General features: G+C 46.7%; 1 protein-coding gene and 1 pseudogene across 1 annotated transcript in view; one reads left to right on the forward strand and one right to left on the reverse strand.

Moving 5' to 3' along the window:
• The window catches only part of LOC111528907 (zinc finger protein 665), a 262870-nt gene that overhangs the window by 186605 nt on the left and 59878 nt on the right, over window positions 1-16387 (forward strand). The gene's annotated exons all lie outside the window — the stretch shown is intronic.
• On the reverse strand, window positions 5260-6639 carry LOC111528920 (annotated as a pseudogene).

The following is a 16387-nucleotide window of genomic DNA, read 5'->3' on the forward strand; positions in this document are numbered from 1 at the left end:
GGGATCCCGGGTCTAGGTTGGTGTGTTTGATAAGAGTTTCCTGGAGCCTTTCGAGAAAGGCCGTGGGATTCTCATGTGGCCCTTGGTCGATGGTTGCTAACTTATTATAATTGACAGGCTTGACTTGACTCCTTTTCATTCCCTCTATCAGGCACAGGAGCATATGATTTCTGGCGCAGATTCCTACTGGGGTATCATAGTCCCAGTTGGGGTCCTGCAGGGGGACAGCTGTAGCTCCCACGGGGTAGTTGGCATCTGCCAAATGGAGCTCATCCCCGCATTGACGTGCTGCCTCCCAAATGGTCTGTCTTTCTTCCAGAGAGAGGGTTTGTCCTAGGAGGATGGCGACATCCTTCCAGGTTGGTTCAAAAGTGAGGGTTAATTTACGGAAGCCCTCCAGGAATTTTCCCGGATTCTCTGAGAATTTTCCCAGGTCTTCCTTAACTTGGGACAAGTCGTGCATGGAAAAGGGGACCTGGACTTGGACTGGTCCTGTCAGTCTGCTCACCACGGGTAGCAGGCAGATTCCAGAGCGGGGGCCTGGGGGCCTAGTGTAGGTTGAGGCTGACCCATCAAGGCTAAGAGTGTGATACAAGGAGGAGGGAGCTGGGGGTGCCTGTTCTTTCTCTTTGGTCTCAGGAAGAGGAGGTTGAGGTGGGTTGACCAGGAAATCGTTGAGGCCTCCTGGTTGAGGGCTCTGGAGTGGACGACTGAGGATAGCTAAAAGGGCAGGATCTATCTTGCAGCCTTTACAAAAATCGGGGTTTTCCCTCAAGATCATGAAGGTTTGCACATAAGGGACCTCTGACCATTTGCGGTGACACCGGCAGTAGAGGTCAAGCTGGAGTATGGTATTAACATTTAAGCTTCCCCCCACTGGCCAGGCTTCCTGCCCTTCTAGTTCATATTTTGGCCAAACTGTATTGCAAAGGAAAACCAATCTTTTTCGTTTCAATGCCTGGGGATCAAACTTATCCCAGTTTCTAAGGATGCATCCAAGAGGGGAATCCCGGGGTACGGAGCTCTGGTTACCCATCTGAAAGAGAAGACAGGAAAGAACATAGGATAGAGAAGGCATCTCTACACCTATTTGGTGCCTCAGGAAGGTGAGGCGTTCCACACCTTGGCCTAGGTGACATGTCCATGCCTCTATTTACAAGGATGACGGGTTCTTTACCCTGGGGCTCCAGAATTAGCTAGCCTTAGCATTTGCACCATCCGTTGTCTCCCTGTATCTCATTTTGCTCAGAAGGGTTTCTCAGATTTCCTAGGATTGATGCCTAGCAGGTATGCCTTTCTCACCTCTGTGTGGGGCGAGGAAGCATGTAAGAACGTCGGACATGAGCGTAGTTTTCTTGTCTCTCATATTCCCAGTGACCTTCTTTCTGCAAGAAGCCCAGTAGTTCTGCCCCTGCTAAAGTCTGCAGAGAAGGGACTCTATAGTAAGGTCCCCTTAATGCATTATAATATTGGATTAATGAGTACAGATGGTTAGAGGAATGGAGGTAAATCTGATACCTTCCCCTTCTCATAGTAGGTTCCTTGGGGATCATACAGAAAAAATGCTTAAACAGGCATGGAAGCCCCCTGGGGCTCAGAGTTAGTGGACTGGGCTGTTGATTCTGGTTTTTTACATCCCTTATATGATCACATAAGCAGCAAGGGGAGCGCCGGGGGCATTTTCTATCAGCCTTTTCAACATAATGCAAAAACCACCTGACTGCTGTACAGGTCTGTAACAATGGCTTTAGGAGGCGGATGAAGAACTTCCCATTGACCCACAGGAAACTCCGGTTGTAAAGAGAAACTGGGGATTGAGAAAGAGGCCCATAAATGACCATCCGGAGGAACCTGACAGCTCGCTTGAGGAGCCACAGAATGAGGCATTCTTGAAGAGTCGTCGGGCGGAGAAGGACCCGATAATAAACGAGAGATGCCCGTAAGCGAGCATCCTGCCAGTGCCGATCCCTGCAGTGAGAAAGGAGGCAACTGAAAGGACGAAGCTGGGTCTCATCTCTAGGGAAAAAATAAGTATAAACTTCCTCACAGGCCCGAGCAGGCCTCCGGCGACTGGCACTAAAGCAAACGCAGCAGGTCCCGGACAAGCAGGACATACAAGGCGCTTGCACATGAAGGAGGAATTCCAAGAAGCTTGGCGACGAGGACAGGGACAGCAAAGAGTAAGCGGAGTGACTTGGGGGATTGTTCACCGGTGGCGGCATATCGTGTCCAGGGGAATGGAGTGCCATGAACAGCACGTAGAAGAGCCGACTCAACACAGGAGAGTAGTTTTAGCTAAAAGATGTGAAGCTCCCCAGTCATTGCACAGTTAGGGCATATTCCCTGCCTTTCACAAGCCTCCTGCAGGGAGGGTCACCGTGTCTCAGATCTACTCAGTGTGGAGTTTAAAGTCCTCCCTCCTCTGCTTATCACCCCTCAGGGTAAGCTGAGAAATCAGCCAGAGGGAGCAGAGTCACAGTGGCTGAAGGGAAATGGTACGGGGCAGTTGTTAGTGAACAGAACCTGAGAGGAGAAACCCCTCCCCTTAAAGTTGCAAGAACTGCATTAGGGCAGGAGGTTCTTCAGTGTCAAAAGAAGCAGAGGTCGTCAACCAGAGAATCTGGCACCAGCTTTTGGGCACTTACCCAGAAGAACAGTTCACAGGCCACCAGGGGAAGACACCAGATGTTACCAGGAGGGGCGCGGAAGTCCTCTGGGTCTCGATCTTACCAGGAGGGGCGTGGAAGTCCTCTGGTTCTTGGTCTTCTTGAATTCAGTCAAGAGACACGCAGAAAGAGTTAAGCAGGTAAGTGCCCTTTATCTAAAGGCATAGAAGCTCAGCAAGAAGAGACACCCTGAACAGTGGAACAGGGTGGGCTCCTCAAAAGAATGAGTCTGTTCCTACTAGTGCTGGACGGAGCCTTTTTATGAGACTCTGCAATGATTATTCATGAAGGGGCTGTGCAGGGATGTTCCTAGTAAGCATGTTCCAGGAAGTCCTCTGATCAGGAAAGCTCTGTGAGGGTCCATGCTGGTACACACACCACATGTCTCATCAGCATCTCACATCTCCACCCACGGGTGTGTGTTTTAGTATCATTTTGAGCAGAAGGCTCTTCTAGGGTGAGTTATTACAGAAGTACACATGGTTGTTAATGGGGAAAACCCCCATCTCGATTATGTCCAGCTAAGCCCCTGATAAGTCCTCTTCTGGGCCAGAGAAGTGCAGCCCCAAGGCCAAGTGGAGGCAATGTAGCCACTGATCTTTTTTTGCTGTCAGTGGGCAGCATCTTTAAGGAGACTCTCAGTGAGTTGCATTTCTTTTTTTTTGAGACCAAGTCTCGCTCTGTCACCCAGGTTGGAGTGCAGTGGTGCAATCTTGGCTCACTGCAAGCTCCCCCTCCCGGGTTCACGCTATTCTCCTGCCTCAGCCTCCCGAGTAACTGGGACTACAGGCACCCACTACCAGGCCGGCTAATTTTTTGTACGTTTAGTAGACACGGGGTTTCACCATGCTTGCTAGGATGGTCTCGATCTCTTGACCTCGTGATTCGCCCTTCTCGGCCTCCCAAAGTGCTGGGATTACAGGCATGAACCACCGCGCCCGGTCAGTGAGTTGCATTTCTAAAGATTCCAAAATGTCAGAGACGTTTGAACCAGAGCAATTCCATCTGGAATAGGGGCTGGAGAAAATAAGCCTGAGACCTGCTGGGTTACATTCCCAGTAAGTGAAGGCATTCTTGGTCGCAGGATGAGACAGGAGGCTGCTCTGCCTGTGGAGTAGCCGTTCTTTATTCCTTTCCTCTCTTAATAAACTTGCTTTCACTGTATGGTTCTGTATGGATTCACCTTGAATTCTTCCTTGCGTGAGATCCAAGAACCCTCTCTTAGATTCTGGATCAGGACCCCTTGCGGGTGACACAGGGGCTTCTTACGTGCCTATGCCTTGCTATCTGCCTACTCCAATACTTTCTGTCACCTGGTTTGTGGATAGAAAAACTTAATTATACCTAGTTCATCCACATCTGTATGTTGTCTGTTTATAACCAATCTGAATGGAAATTTGTTTAAAGCTTTTTCTTAAGCTTTTTCCCCAGGTCACAGAAAACAACAGTTTTCACCTTCATTGAGTTTATTCTCATCAGCTTATTTCTCTGATAGAGAGAAAACTTCTGTTAAGTGTCTCCATCAGGGCTCCACTGGTATAAAAAGGGATGTCAAGAAAATTTAGATGAATTTGAGAATGTGACGTGAATCTGACATAGGAATTAGTGCTTGTATTTTCTTTTCTTTTCTTTTTTTTTTTTTTTTTTGAGAGGGAGTCTCGCTCTGTCACCCAGCAATCTCGGCTAACTGTAACCTCTGCCTCCCAGGTTCAAGGGATTCTCCTGCCTTAGTCTCCCAAGTAGCTGGGATTATGGGCACGCACCACCACGCCCAGCTAATTTTTTTTTTTTTTTATTTTTGGTAGAGACGGGTTTCACCATGTTGGCCAGGCTGGTCTTGAACTCCTGACCTCAGGTGATTTACCCACCTCAGCCTCCCAAAGTGCTTCCAAAGGCGTGAGCCACAGTGCCTGGCCTCTTTTTTTTTTATTTTTATTTTTCCCCACTCTTGTTGCCCAGGGTGGAGTGCAGTGGCGCCATCTCGGCTCACTGCAACCTCCACCTCCTGGGTTCAAGCGATTCTTTTGCCTCAACCTCCCAAGTAACTGGGATTACAGGCATGCACCACCATGCCCAGCTAATTTTGTATGTTTAGTACAGATGGGGTTTCTCCATGTTGGTCAGGCTGGTCTCAAACTTCCGACCTCAGGTGATCCGCCCACCTTGACCTCCCAAAGTGCTGTGATTACAGGCGTGAGCCACCGCACCTGACCTAAGTGCTTGTATTTTCTTTCTTTTTTTTTTTTTTTCCACATTTAGTTCTTTTATTTAGTTTCCTAGTGGACAATTTACGTATCTCCCACACCCTGTCTTTTAAGTTAGTGTGACGATTTTCCATAACAAACTACTTAAAGGGGAGCTTTGGTCAAGAATGGAATGAAATCACAAATAAACAAATAAATAAATAAAATAAAATTTACTGCTTTTAAAAAACCAACACTTTCACTAATTTTATATTCAAGTAAAACCACACAGCATTGGCATGATATGTGTTTTCAGTGTTTCCTTGGGTCTGGCTTCCTCGCCATCGTGCCACGGCACAGCTGCAGTTGACCACAGTTTGTCATTGTGGGTGGCAAAGGCTCACTCAGCTTCACATTATCTGGAGGACCTGGATGGAAAACTCGAGGGTCTTGAAATCCCAAATTGTCATGGCTTCATCAGTGCCAGTAGTGCAAAATTTGCGACAATCTTGCTTGTCCACCTCATAGAGACTTGAGTGATGCTCTTCCGGTGTGGCGTCTCCAGGGCCGTGTTGCTGTCCTCAGTCGTGGCCCTCTTGTCCATGTTGCGGGAGCGTTCCGTGGCAGACATGTTGCGTTGGATGCTGTTTTGGAATGTCTAACTTGGAGATGAAGGTTGGGCAGCCATGGGCATCATAGTTAAAGAGCACTGGGCAGCAGTCATGGCCAGCAGCCACGACGCTGTTGTCCAAGACAAACGACGCACTCAGGAGCAGCAGGAACTCCACCTTCAGAGTTGAGAACTGCACACTTTTTGAGGCATCAGCAACAGACACAGTGCTGTCATGGCTGACCCAGGCCAGGCGGCTCCTACTGGCAGAGAAGCTGACCCCGTGGACCCAGCCACCAGTGCCATTGCCACCAAACTCTGACATCAGCTGCCCAAAGGCATCTTGCTGCTCCAGGGCATGCTGACTGGCTTTTCATCCACTTCTTTAATGTAAGCAGAAAACGCTCTGCATTTGAAGTCACATGATCCAGCTGCCAGCAAAACGCGGTTGGGATGCCAGTCCAAGCTGAGGACTGTAAGCGAATCGGCTTTTTAATGTGCTTGCTCGCTCGTCAGTCATTTCGGACTCAAAGTAACAAACAGAAATGAGTTGTGCTCCACTTCCCACAGCCAGTTTGTTCTCTAGGGGGGACCACTTCACAAAAGCAGCTGCACGATTAATTCTCAGGATCGCCGGGCGCGGTGGCTCAAGCCTGTAATCCCAGCACTTTGGGAGGCCGAGACGGGTGGATCACGAGGTCAGGAGTTCGAGACCATCCTGGCTAACACGGTGAAACCCCGTCTCTACTAAAAATACAAAAAAAAAAAACTAGCCGGGCGAGGTGGTGGACGCCTGTAGTCCCAGCAACTCAGGAGGCTGAGGCAGGAGAATGGCGTGAACCCGGGAGGCGGAGCTTGCAGTGAGCTAAGATCCGGCCACTGCACTCCAGCCTGGGCGACAGAGCAAGACTCCGTCTCAAAAAAAAAAAAAAAAAAATTCTCAGGATCATCAGGGTTGGTTTCCAGACACCATCTTTCTGACTGCAGATGTAGGCATCGCAGGCTACCCCACAAGTGACGATGCGGTCGCTCTTGGGAGCCCAGTCAATACCTGTGATGTGTCCAATGTGCTCACTGAGTTCATAAGCTTTCACCCACTGGCTCCCGTACTTCTTATAGATGTGCACTTCGTGATTATTTTGACTAAGGGCAATCTGGGTACGATCCCTGTTCCAGGCATGACAGGTGATTGACTCTAGTAAAAACCAATGCAGTGACATTAGTCTTAGTGTTTTCAAAGGAGAGAAAGTTGGGATTGGGGAAGTCCAGACGGGCTCAGAGCAGAGAATTCGCAGGCCCTGGGCTGTCAACGCGAACTAGTGCTTGCATTTTCTAATTGTTACCAAAGAATTGATAAAACTGTGAGAGTGTGTTTGTTCATGGTCAGCAGAGAAATGGAAAAGGGAACACCATTTTTTTTTTTCTTTTTTTTCTTTTTGGAGACAGAGTCTTGCTCTGTCACCCAGGTTGGAGTGCAATGGTGCGATCTTGGCTCACTGCAACCTCTGCCTCCCGGGTTCAAGCAATTCTCCTGCTTCAGCCTCCCGATCAGCTGGGACTACAGGCCTATGCCACCACACCTGGCTAATTTTTTGTATTTTTACCTGAGATGGGGTTTCACCATGTTGCTGGGGCTGGTGTCGAGCTCCTGAACTCAGGCAATTCGCCTGCCTCAGTCTCCCAAAGTACTAGGATTACAGGCGTGAGCCATCGCGCCCAGCCCACTATTTTTCTTAATGTATCTCTAGGTTTCTGTTCAATTTGACAGTTACACAGACCCCTGAATTTGGAGATTTAGAGCCATGTCTTCCAATAATTACTGATGTCTCTTGTATGTGATAGGAATGAGTAACACACAGCCACAATGAACACTCAAGGCCCTTTCCTTCCATTCAAAAACTGAGGTATGGGGCAGTTTCACTATTGTTCCTATTATTTTTAGTTCTATTTTTCAAATAGTACACATGTATTTATTATTATTATTTTTTCATTTGGAGACAGAGTTTCACTCTTATTGCCCAGGCTGGAGTGCAATGGTGCGATCTCAGCTCACCATAACCTTCACCTCCTGGGTTCAAGTGATTCTCCTGCCTCAGCCTCCTGAATAGCTGGGATTACAGGCATGTGCCACCATGCCCAGCTATTTTGTATTTTTTTAGTAGAGATGGAGTTTCTCCATATTGGTGAGGCTGGTCTCGAACTCCTGACTTCCGGTCATCTGCCCACCTCGGCCTCCCAAAGTGCTGGGATTACAGGTGTGAGCCACCACGCCCGGCCTGTATTTATTATTTTTTAAATTTTGTTTTATGTTATATGTGGTGACAGTGTTGAAGTTTATTACAACCCTGTAAACCTAGTAAAGGGCTGAAGAAATATCAAAGATTGAAGAAACCACCACAGGGGCACATGTTCTCCGGGCCTCTTGAGGCCTCTAGGGCAAAAGCAAAAAAATAAATAAAACCCACCGGAAACCACTCCCCTGCCCAGTCCCTTGTTTTTGTTTTCCCTAGACACAGCTTACTTCAAAGCTTACCCTCTTTGTTTACATAAGAAAAAGCTCCAAATTCCCACAGTGTGTCTCATCAAGGATTTCTTACTCATCCTGGGAACAATGCTTGTTGACTTACTCAAATCTTGGGCTTCCCTGTTTCTCCAAGCCCCCCCTGACTGTTGGACTACTCTTGGCCATTGAAATTCAGAACAGCCTCTATTTCTCTCTCTCTTTTTTCCTTTTTCTTTTTTTTTGAGGCAGAGTTTCACTCTTGTTGCCCAGGCTAGAGTGCAATGGCACGATCTCGGCTCACTGCAACCTCCGCCTCCCAGGTTCAAACGATTCTCTTGCCTCAGCCTCCCGAGTAGCTGGGATTACAGGCATGCACCACTGTGCCTGGCTAATTTTGTATTTTTAGTAGAGACCGGGTTTCTCCATGTTGGTCAGGCTGGTCTCGAACTCCTGACCTCAGATGATCTACCTGCCTCGGCCTCCCAAAGTGCTGGGATTACAGGTATGAGCCACTGTGCCCAACAGGAAATATTCTTTTAAATTTCTTGTGAATCAGTATGTCCATGTTGCTTCCCTGACATTTCTAGAAGCAAAGAAACTTTACATATACAAAATGGAATAATGACTTTCAGCTATAATCAGCTTCTTGTCTACTGTTCTGAGGTTAGCAAGAACTGTCACAATTTATTCTTTTTTTTTTTTTTTTTTTGCATGGAAGCATGGAAGTCCAAGCTTATTGTTCTTTTTTGGCTACTTAGCAATATTGCGTAATACAGAATTATAATGATGTGAGAGAAAAACATACTTCCATATTACATGGTAACTTGGAGATTGCCATGGAATTATTGCCTTAAGAAATGAGGCTACTTATAAAAATTTAATAATTGAGTTGTCCTTTCTTTTTTTCTTTTTTATTTGCTCTGTCTCCAGGCCAGAATGCAGTGGTGCAATTTCGACTCACTGCAACCTCTGCCTCCCGGGTTCAAGTGATTCTCCTACCTCAGCTCCTGAGTAGCTGGGACTAGAGTGTGCACCACCATATCCAGCTAATTTTTAGTGGAAATGGGGTTTCACCATGTTGGCCAGGATGGTCTCGATCTCTTGACCTCATGATCCGCCTGCCTCTGCCTCCCAAAGTGCTGGGATTACAGGCGTGAGCCACTGTGCCTGGCCGAGTTGTCCTTTCTTGAGAGTTCATATGAAGGAAAATAACGTGCCTGCCATTTATCCTTAGAAATATTGCAAAATTATTTTTTCTCTAAGGGAAAATAAATCTAAACGACTTCTGAAGAGTATTTTATTGGCTTTATTATCCACACATGACAGAACATTGAGAAACAGAAAACAGAAAATATCTAAAATACGTTACAATTTTAAAATGAAATTTAATTCTTTTATTTCAGAATGCACATGGTGAATTTGAAATTACAATATATTTAGAAATTAATGACGTAGCGATATTAGTGTTGATGAAAAGAGTCAAACTCTGTAAAATACTTGAAAATACTTTATTCTCAGCCAAATATGAGTGAGCTGGTCTGTGACACAGTCCTCAGGAGGTCCTGAGAACATGTGCCAGAGGTGGCTGGGGGCACAGCGTGGTTTTGTACATTTTAGAGAGGCATGAAACATCATTGAAATACATTTAAGAAATACATTGGTTTGGTCCAGAAGGGTGGGGCAACTCAAAGCAGGTTGGTTTCAGGCTATTGGTGAACGTAAACATTTTGTGGTTAACAATTGGTTGAGTGGCCGGCATAGTGGCTCACACTTGTAATCCCAACACTTTGGGAGGCCGAAGCAGGAGGATCACAAGGACAGGCATTTGAGACCAGCCAGGTCAACATGGTGAAACCCCATCTCTACTAAAAAAAAATACAAAAATTAGCCAGGCATGGTGGCATGCTCCTGTAATTTCAGCTACTCGGGAGGCTGAGGCAGGAGAATTGCTTGAAGCCGGGAGGCAGAGGTTGCAGTGAGCCCAGATCGTACTACTGCACTCCGGCCTGGGCGACAGAGTAAGACTCCATCTCAAAAAGAAAAAAACAAAGCAAAACATTTGGTTAAGTTTCTGTAAAGACTGTGATTCATAGAAAGGTAATGTTCAAGTTAAGATAAAAGATTGTCAGCCGGGTGTGGTGGCTGGCTGGGCGCGGTGATTCAAGTCTGTAATCCCAACACTTTTGGAGGCGGAGGTGGTTGATCACATGAGGTGAGGAGTTCCAGACCAGCCTGACCAACATGGTGAAAACCCGTCTCTACTAAAAATACAAAATTAGCCAGGGGTGGTGGTACATACCTGTAATCCCAGTTATTTGGGAGGCTGAGGCAAGAGAATCGCTTGAACTTGGGAGGCAGAGGTTGCAGTGAGCCGAGATTGCACTCCAGTGTGGGCAACAAAAGCAAGACTCCGTCTCAGAAAAAAAGAAAAAAAAAAAAATTAAATTAAATTAAATTAAAAAATAAAAAGATTCCAGAGACCAAAATTCTTTTTTTTTTTTTTTTTTGGAGACAGAGTCTCACTGCGACACACAGGCTGGAGTGCAGCAGCACGATCTCGGCTCACTGCAACCTCTGCTTCCCAGATTCAAGCAATTTTCCTGCCTCAGCCTCACGAGTAGCTGGGACTACAGGCGGGGGGGCCACCACACCTGGCTAATTTTTTTTTTCTTTTTTTGAAATGGAGTCTTGCTCTGTCGCCCAGGCTAGAGTGCAGTGGCACAATCTTGGCTCACTGTAACCTCCACCTCCCAAGTTCAAGCGATTCTCCTCCTTCAGCCTCCCAAGTAGCTGGGATTACAGATGCCCACGACTGTGCTCAGCCAATTTTTGTATTTTTAGTAGAGATGGGGTTTCACCATATTGGCCATGCTGGTCTCGAACTCCTGACCTCATGATCCACCTGCCTCGGCTTCCCAAAGTGCTGGGATTACAGGCGTGAGCCACTGCCCTTGGCATAATTTTTGTATTTTTGGCAGAGATGAGGTTTCACCTTGTTGGCCAGGCTGGTCTCGAACTCCTGACCTCAAGTGAGCAGCATCAGCCTCTCAAAATGCTGGTATTTCAGGCCTGGGCCACCGTGTCTGGCCCAAAATTCTTTTGAAGTTTTATAGTGGCTGCTCTTTGAGAAAATAGATGATAAATATTTCCTATTCAGAACCTAGTTAATCTCTTTAGGACTGGGAGGCTCTGGAAGAAAAAGATCTAGCTATGTTAATAGAGATTCTTTACAGATGCAAATTTTCCCCCACAAAGAACAGCTTTGCAGGGCCATTTCTTTTTTCTTCTTTTTTTTGTTTTTTTTTTTTTTTTTTTTTTTTTTTTGAGTTTTACTGTTGTTGCTCTGGCTGGAGTACAATGGCACAATCTCGGCTCACTGCAACCTCCACCTCCCAGGTTCAAGCGATTCTCCTGCCTCAGCCTCCCTAGTAGATGGGATTACAAGCATGTGCCACCACACCTGGCTAATTTTGTATTTTTAGTAGAGACAGGGTTTGTCCATGTTGGTTAGGCTGGTCTCGATCTCCCCACCTCTGGTGATCCGCCCGCCTTGGCCTCCCAAAGTTCTGGGATTACAGGTATGAGCCACTGCGCCTGGCCATGGGCCATTTCAAAATATGGCAAAGAAACACGTTTTGGAATAAAATATTTTGATTTTCTTTTTTGTCTCGTAGTGTTATGCCAGAGTCAGGTTGGAAAGTAAGTCACAATATATAGAGTTAAATAAAACCCATCTGATGAGAATTTATGATTTGTAGGGCATGACTCCCCAGACCCCTTTGATAGGAATTTGGGCAAGATAAAAAAAATCTGAGTTTAGTTCTCATTAGGATGTCAACAAAGTTCATTTCAGAAGTATTTGAGGTTAACTTATCTTGCATAGAATAAACTAACAAAAGTAACCAGGTGTGGTGGCTCTGGCCTGTAATCTCAGCACTTTGGGAGGCTGAAGTGAGAGGATTGCTTGAGGCCAACAGTTTGATACCAACCTGCCAATCAATACTCGGAGACCCCATCTGTATTTAAGAAAAAAAAAAACAGCAGGGTGTGATTTCTCATGCCTGTAGTCCCCGCTACTCAGGAGGCTGAGGTGGGAGGATCACCTCAGCCTCTATGTTCCAGGCTGCAGTGAGCCATAATCATGTCACTGCCCTCCAGCCTGGAGGACAGAAGACTGCTTCAAATAAATAAATATGAACAAATAAATAAATATGACAGGAGAGTGTTTCAAGTAAATAAATATGAATAACAATTACAAGGAAAAACTATGTAATTAATATCTACTTTTAAAAAGATACTGCTTCTTGGCCAGGCGTGGTGGTTCACACCTGTAATCCGAGCACTTTGGGAGGCTGAGGCGGGCAGATTGCCTGAGCTCAGGAGTTCAAAACCAGCCTGGGCAACATGGTGAAACTTTGTCTCTACTAAAATACAATAAAAATCAGTGGGGCATGGTGGCATGCACCTGTAGTCCCAAATACTTGGGAGGCTGAGGCAGGAGAATTACTTGAACCCAAGAGGCAGAGGTTGCAGTGAGCCAAGATTGCACCACTGCACTCAGCCTGGACAACAGAGCAAGACTCCATCTCTTAAAAAAAAAATACAGCTTATTTAAAGCATAAGTTGGTCATCTGGTCATCTAACATATCACTGAACCTGACACTGCCTTTGCAAAAATTGATAGTGAAACTTAATTGTTTCTAACCACAGAAGCTGTGTTTGCTCATTCTTGGGCATTGGTTTGGCTAACTATGGGAATAATTCAGTTTATAGTTATCACTTGGAAGCAAGGACGGTAATAGTCCCTTCCCAAACTGACCCTCAGGTGACGTGTACCACCTTTGTAAGATGCCTTTTACATGATGAAAGGCTACACAGTTAGGATTATGGGAGGTACCTGAATTCTGCTAAAATGTAGGTATAAACATTAACCAGTCATATGGAGGTCACAAGATTTGTAATTTCCCTAATTGCTCCTATAGATAACATCACTTTTGTCAAAACCTAAGATTGGTCTTTGAGGTGTTTTTCAGGCTTTTCCAATTGGGCAGACCAGCTCAGGCCACCTGGACTTCTTTTTTTCTTTATTATTTTTTAACCTCCAGTATTCAACCACCTGGACCTCTTCACTGGTACCAGAGAACTGGCACTACCCGATCCTGTGACCCCCCCACCCAAAAACTTATTCAGCTCCGGGATAGTTTTGGACCCTCCTATAATTTCCTCCCCAACCAATCAGCCACACCAATTTCCTAGCCCCTTGCTCCAGATTATCCTCAAAACCCCTAGTCTCCCAGCTTTTCGGGAGACGGATTTGATAATTAACTTCTCTCCCTCTCCCACTTGTTTGACTTGGCTAGCCCTGAGATTATTAAACTCTTTCTTTGCTGCAAAACCCTGCTGTTTTCAGTGCACTGTCTTCTGTGCAGAGGCAAGGTGAAACCGGATGATAACAGACCTAGTTTCCCAGGCCTTGCAGCCCAGGTGTTGTCACTAGGAACGTTTCTGGGCTGGGGGCGTTTCTGGGCTGGGGGCGGTGACTCACGCCTGTAATCTCAGCAGTTTGGGAGGCTGAGGCCAGTGGATCACTTAAGGTCAGGAGTTTGAGACCAGCCTGACCAACATGGAGAAACCCCATCTGTATTAAAAATACACAAAGAATAGCCAGACATGGTCGTGCGTGCCTGTAATCCCAGCTACTCCAGAGGCTGAGGTAGGAGAAATCGCTTGAACCCAGAAGGCACGCCATTGCACTCCAGCCTGGGCAACAAGAGCGAAACCTCGTCTCAAAAAAAAAAAATAATAATAATAAAGTTTCTGGAAATGAGTACAGGGTTGACTCTGGAGTGAATGGAGACCAGAAAACAAAGGGATTTCTATTTGTTCGGTGGGGCGTCAGCATGGAATTGGACTATCACTGCATGCAGAGTTTGCATTTCCCCTTCCAGTTGGCATCCCCTTCACAGACAATTCCAGGGCTTTTAAATTAAGTTGCTAAACTTAATTTCGATAGCAGGAATTTTCCTGGATCCAATCGCAGACTTTGCTCCGCCCCAGGAAGATCCTGCTGAGTTGCCTCAGCCTCACTGGTAAATATCGCCTCCTTAATCCGGAAAATAGAGATGCGCTGGGAGCCAGAAGAGGAAAGCACAGGCCCTGCCCCCTCTTTTTTCCCCTTCCCAATCCGCAGCTTGCTGGGCGCGCCAAGCCCTGACTTCCGCCCTGCGCGTGCCGTTTCCTTCAGACCCGGAAGCAGATCGCACTGAGTTAACCTTGGGCCGCAGCGTGTCTGTAAAGATTAAACTTGGGCTTCGCAGTCCTCTGGTGCCCCCGTACCCGGGATCTGCAGGTTTGTACACCCCTGAAAATAACCCCTCCCCAAGGAAATCACACATCGTCGTGAGAGCCGGGATTGTGTCAATGATTTGGGGGTAAAATCATTCTGAGTCTGAATCCGTCCTGGATCTCTCTGCCTTCAGGTCACGTAGACACGTCTTTTCGTTCAATGTTCTCGTTTAAAACATTTTATTGACCCCTCCTCCTGCCCTGCACCAGCTAAAGCCCTCACCCACGAGGTGAATTCAGGGCTATGCGGTTCCCCAGCCTCGCCCTTGTCGGCCCCTGTAGCGCAGGGCCGCAGCAGCAGTCCCCGGGAGGCCGCGTCCTCTGCCTGGTCCTAGGATCCTGCAGACCCCACCCCGTCTTAAGGCGCAGTCGCCCTCCACCTCCCTCCTCCTCGTGCCAGGCCCTGCTCGTCCCCAGGTCTCTTCGCAGTCATCGCTTGTGCGTTGGGGAGGTGCCCGGGGCCTGTCCGGTTCTTGCCTGCCCACCTCCACGCCTTGGAAATGTGCTCCTCCGGGATGCAGGCGTCTTACTCCAAACCCTCCTGTGAATGTGTGGGCTAAAAGGATCAGGAGACAGAGAAAGAGAGAAAACTGAGAGAGAGGTAGAAAAACGAGAGGAAAGAATGAAGGAAACGCGTAAACACATGGCAAAGTAGACTATGGATGAAGAATTTGCAAAAAGAAGTTAGAAAGAAGGAGCTGAGAAAGTAACAGGGAAACAACTGGAGAAATGTAGAGAAAAGCTCGATGTCCAGCAAGATGAAGGATAGCGAGATAAGGAGAGAGCCAGCAGAGGGGAGGCCCCTCAGAGTGGGAAAGAGGAGGGATGATGGTGGGACAGCGAGAGGGGCAGCTGGTGACAAGGAGAGCAGGGGGAGGCCTGGGCATCTGCGGTGCCAGAGAGTGAGGACAGCGGGTTATAACAGGGAAGAAGGAATTTAACAGGGAGAGCCACGGGGCAGCAGAAATAACATGTAGATTTCGGACAATGGCAAGATAGGGGAGAAAGACGAGTATGGGGCGAAACAAGTTGCAAGAATGGAGGAGAATATGTGGAATTGAAGGATTCGAGGGAAGAAGGGGAGAAAGAGCAGGAGAGGAGAGAGGCACAAAATAAGGAGCAGAAACCCGGGGGGAAGCGGAAAAAAAGCTAGAGAGACACAGATGAGAACGAGAGATACCAAGTGAGGGAAAGGAACAGTAATGATGAAAGAGGGGTGCAGATGAGTGGTGGGTTGATTGTATGTGATAATTGTGACATGTTGATTTCTCTCTCATGATAAATTTAAATTTTGTTTAAATTTGAGAAGAAGAATTGCAGGCTGGGTGCGGTGGCTTAGGCCTGTACTTCCAGCACTTTGGGAGGCTAAGGTGGGTGGATCACAAGGTCAAGAGATCAAAACCATCCTGGCCAACATGGTGAAATGCCGTCTCTACTAAAAATACAAAAATTAGCCAGCATGGTGGCAGGCGCCTGTAGTCCCAGCTACTCTGGAGGCTGAGGCAGGAGGCTGGTCTCGAACTCCTGACCTCAGGTGATCTGTCTGGCTCTATCTCCCAAAATGTTGACTTTACAGGCATGAGCCACCATGCCTGGTCTTGATTCATTTTTTAATTTTTGTTTTTAATTTCTGTTGTTGAATTGTAAGAGTTCCTTATATTCCTAATCACATATGTAATTTCACAGGTTTTCCCTTGGAATCTTTAGTGTTTTCCACATGTAAGATGATATCTTCTGTGAACACAGAGCATTCTACTTTTCTTTTTCTGCTGCTTGGCATTTATTTCTTTTTCTTGTCTAATTTCTTTGGTCAGGATTCCAGTAACATGCTGAATAGAAATAGCAAAAGCAGGCTTCTCTTTCCTGATCTTAGAGGAAGAGATTTCAGGCTTTCACCATCAAGTATGATGATAACTGAGCTATTCCTAAGTGGCCTTTATTATGTTGAGGTAGGTTTCTTGTGTTTTTTTTGTTTTTTTTTGTTTGTTTGTTTGTTTGTTTGTTTTGAGACGGAGTCTCGCTCTGTCGCTCAAGCTGGAGTGCAGTGGCCGGATCTCAGCTCACTGCAAGCTCCGCCTCC

This window comes from Piliocolobus tephrosceles, chromosome 21, assembly GCF_002776525.5.
Source record: "Piliocolobus tephrosceles isolate RC106 chromosome 21, ASM277652v3, whole genome shotgun sequence".
NCBI lineage: Eukaryota > Metazoa > Chordata > Mammalia > Primates > Cercopithecidae > Piliocolobus > Piliocolobus tephrosceles.